The sequence below is a fragment of the Rhincodon typus genome, chromosome 8 (assembly GCF_021869965.1).
Source record: "Rhincodon typus isolate 14 chromosome 8, sRhiTyp1.1, whole genome shotgun sequence".
NCBI classification, from domain to species: domain Eukaryota; kingdom Metazoa; phylum Chordata; class Chondrichthyes; order Orectolobiformes; family Rhincodontidae; genus Rhincodon; species Rhincodon typus.
This window is the reverse complement of record NC_063339.1, coordinates 92,339,021-92,343,179: the sequence shown is the minus strand read 5'-3', so window position 1 is coordinate 92,343,179 and position 4,159 is coordinate 92,339,021. Positions and strand designations below refer to the sequence as shown.

Below are 4,159 nucleotides of genomic sequence, written 5' to 3'. Positions count from 1 at the left end.
CATTTTTAAAAAAAAAGTTGAACAGTAAAGTTATATCCTCTCGAGTCGGAAATGAACCGTCGCAGATGCAATTGATGCTTTACAATGGTGTCTTAAAAATTTGACCACATTTATGATGTTAGGTCCATTTCAAACTTGCTGATCTCCTTCCAAGAAATTCACAAACAAGACTCCGTCTTTTTGCATTTTGAATCCTCACTTCTTCTCAGCAGCTCTTTATTGTAATCTGATAAAATTTCTGACCAAAGTTGAATGTAACATTCGCACGGTTGAAAGAGATAAATCTAATTCCTTTTTGATTGTTGCAATGTCCTGTGCGAGTTTGCAGCAAATTGAATAAATTGAAACAAGTTAAACAGCTTTTTCCCGCAATTTAACTAAGTGGAGTCAGCCATACGAGAAAAGTCTCCGAGCTGAATAAAAATTACCTTCTGTTATCACTCCGCACGCATTTCTTCACATTTTGAATATCCGTTGAGTCATTTCCCAATCCTCAGAAAATGGCAGTTTCACATAAACTTTGCTTTACCTCCTTACCGTCTTGCACCACGACAAACTAAAACTGCTCCAGGTGAGGCTTGAACTCACAACCTCGGCATTGCACACGCCTCCATACTGTTATATAAGTACCACGCGCTAACCGATTGCGCCACTGGAGCAAGATGCAAGCAAAGGCCATCATATTTCCAATTAACCCTTAACGGTTGGCAAATCGGCTGTGAACGAGGATGAAATGATCGTTTTCCCCAGTTGTTCATAACTTTATTGAGGAAATTGCTAAACTACAGAGTGCTAAAGTGGATTGATTTTTGGAATATACATTTTCAGCATTTTCCTCCACTGTTCCCGGAGCCTTTGATGTTTTCAGTCTGTAGAAATCTGTCAATCACATTCTTGAACAGACGCAATGACTGACCTCCACAGTTTCTGGGGCACCGAATTCCAAAGGTTCACTTCACTCTGAGTTGTCTCACCACAGTCTGCTGTTTGGGAAGAGTTCCTGTTGTGGGGAATTAACTTCACCATGTGTCTGGTGTATCCCGCCATGAACTCTGACACTGCACTCATTTCCCTTTTTACAGTTGGTTACGTGTTGCCCTGATCATGTCGTGGTTCCGTTCCAAGGTTCAGGAAAAGAACACGGAGGAATGCAGAGCAAGATAAACTTTATCGGTAAAGAGCAATTCTTGCGGCTATCTGCCTTGTTTCATTTGTCTGCGAGTTTTGCATCATCTAGAATTTTGAAACTGTGCACTCTGTATGCAAGCACACGGGTCATTAATATCTGTCTGGAAGAGAGGTTGGTGCCAATACTGACTCCTGGGAACAGTACTGTGCACTCCCCTCGAGTCTGGAAAACAATTCCTCACAGAAAATTTTACATCCCCGCTGTCACAAGGCTTTCGCGGCATCGCGCAAATTTTTCACGGAATTCGATTCAGCGACACTTCAACTTCCTTTGAAATGTTCACATAGACAACAGGATTCACACTACACCCATTGTCAACAACCTTCACCATTACTTCATTCAAGGACATGTTCCAAGACTTTCATGACGACTGAATGCACAAGAATGTAACACAAAGGTAAATTGAATTTCACGGTAAGAATTGTTAAGTAGGAAGAGGCCAGAACTGGATTTAAAATATCGGAAGATTATGTGCAGCACCGCAGCCAGAACTCCAGCCCGACAAGTGAGAAACCTACCACCTGAATCTCCAATATTCACACGGCCACGTGTTCCATGTATCCAGTTGGAAACCTGTGGAAAGGAGCATACAGTCTGATCGAGCATATGTGAGAATACTCCACTGTCTGATCTAAAGCTGCAGCAGGAACTGCCCATTGCAGCTGTGAGAGGAATGGTGTAAAAATAATGAACTTGATATTCAGTGGGGTCGATTCACCATTGTCTTCATCATGATAGCAACGTTTGAGAGGCATTTAGACAGACTCATGAGCAGGCAGGAAATGGAGGAAAAGGTAACCATGGGCGGGCAAATGGGATTAGCTCAGAATGGCGGTCGACAGAAATTTATGCAGCACTGTCAGATGTTCCCTGCAATTGCCTGAAATGACACTAAAAGATGCCAACATAGGAAAGGAAGAGGCCATTCAAACCGTCTGCTGACTCGTCTTTCTATAATGTCATTGCTGATCTAAAACTTCAATGAATTTTCCGACCCCATTCTCGCAACCCTCATTTGGAATCTCAAATGTATAAGTCTCTAAATATTTTCAAGGTGACAAGTCAAATGTATAACTGGAATGTTAAGTTGGATTTCTCCGTCCAGGTTTGTCGGTGCAGGCTTGTCAGATAAGCAGTCGCTTCTGGTCTAATCATTCTCTGAAAACTTGAGTTTCTTGAGAAAGTGACGAGCTTCCTCTGATCAGCAGCAGGGATCCGGACGACATGAGCTGATGTTTAAGCAGTTTTCACAGAACATCATTGATTCATTTGGAAACTGAAGTAAAAGTCGACTTTGCGGTGTTCCCCATTACGACACAGAGATGTGCACCCTTGTCTTTGTATTGGGATCTTTCCACATAGATAGTTGTCCTTGGCCTATTGTGTTCACTACGTTCATCAAGCATCTGTCTCGACACCGATTTCATGAGGATACTGAAATATTGATCAGAATCTTGTGTCGAGTGTTAGTTTAAAATACTCATCAACAATTCCACTGGATAAACCTGTGCCTGTGATCTCTCGTTATTTATTTTTCCTGTTTCTTAACATTTGATGTGAGACAAGTTGTAAGGAATGATGGGAGGGAAAATCGTGTTCCGTTTCGTTATTTCAATTAAATATACATATCATTAAAGGTTAGGTGACAGGTTCTAATTCTTGATTTAGACATCACTGCAACGCAGAAAATACGGATATTCAAGAATCTCTAAACTGACAAGAATTGGATTCCAACTGTTATTTACGTGGGTGATGCAACGACGAACGGCAAAAGCAACAACAAAAACAGAAGTTGCTGGAAAAGTTCAGCAGGTCCGGCAGTGATGTTCCCAGGTGTCAGTATTCAGGCCAAAACCAAAAAATTTCTGGAATAGCTCAGCAGGTATGGCAGCATATGTGGAAAAGTAATCAAAGCTCAGGTTTCGGCTCCGATTACCCTTCTTCAGAACTGATCGTAGCTCGGTTATTGTCGGTTTGTACGCAGTAGGTAGGGTGGGTAAAAGGGTTAAAAAGTAAGCAATAGGTGGGGATAGAGCCAAAAACAGTTGGGCAGATAAAGGAGTGGATAATGATCTGGCTCGGAGGGTGAAAAGCTATTAACTGAGACTGCTCGTGGAGAACAATGGATGTGTGTAATAGTATTGGGACCAATTCCCTTCTGAACACAGATTAATGAACCGCACCTATTTACAGAGAGGGCAATTTCAAAATCCTAAATGAGGTTAAACCGACAGATGAACTCAACAATGCAGAAAATACGGATATTAGTCCTTTCCAACAAAGTCCGTTTCGCTGAATATCGCTCTGTCATTTTCCTGTGCCTGATGTTTCAAGAATCACTGGTCTATGTTCATAAAACCTGGTTTGGGGGAGGCTTGATCTCACAACCTCGGCAATTCACACTCCGCTTTCTGTAAGTCTTATTGCAATACTAATTGATCCATTACAGTATTACTTTAGCATATGTTAAGAGGAAACATTGGGGACAGCAGTCACTGGTGTGACTCGGACTCGAGCAGAAGTTGCTGCAGCCACAACGCAGAGTTCTGACCACGATACAATCACAGCTCCACATCATCAGGCGAGCAGAAGCAGGAAATAAGTGCAGTGCTCGAAGGTGTGTCAGGAGCAGCACCAGACACTCAACAGGAATACTCGACAAACAGCAGACTGTGGCAAGGAGGATCTTTGGAATTCAGAGCCCCGGAGATTGTGAATGTTCAGTATTGACTCTGTAAAAGACTGAGATTGATTGATTTCTACAGATTAAAAACATCTAGAGCTCAGGTGATTGTGCAGAAAAATGGCGTTGGAGTAGGAGGCCGTCCATGATCTCGTTGAACAGCAAGGCGAGCTCGAAGGGCTGAGTGGCCGCATCATGCTCCGATTTATTGCAGACTACAATTAAAACTCTCTTTCCGATATTCACTTGGCCAATGTGGAAATTTTCATTTTCAAGTAGAAATGATA

General features: G+C 42.2%; 1 non-coding gene across 1 annotated transcript; it reads right to left on the bottom strand.

Annotated features, from left to right (window-relative positions):
* Nucleotides 1–563: 563 nt before the first annotated feature.
* On the bottom strand, nt 564–659 carry trnai-uau. The gene is made up of 2 exons: nt 622–659; nt 564–599 (listed from the first exon to the last, which is right to left on the bottom strand). It is a non-coding gene; the product is annotated as a tRNA-Ile (tRNA).
* Between the last annotated feature and the right edge of the window lie 3,500 nt (nt 660–4,159).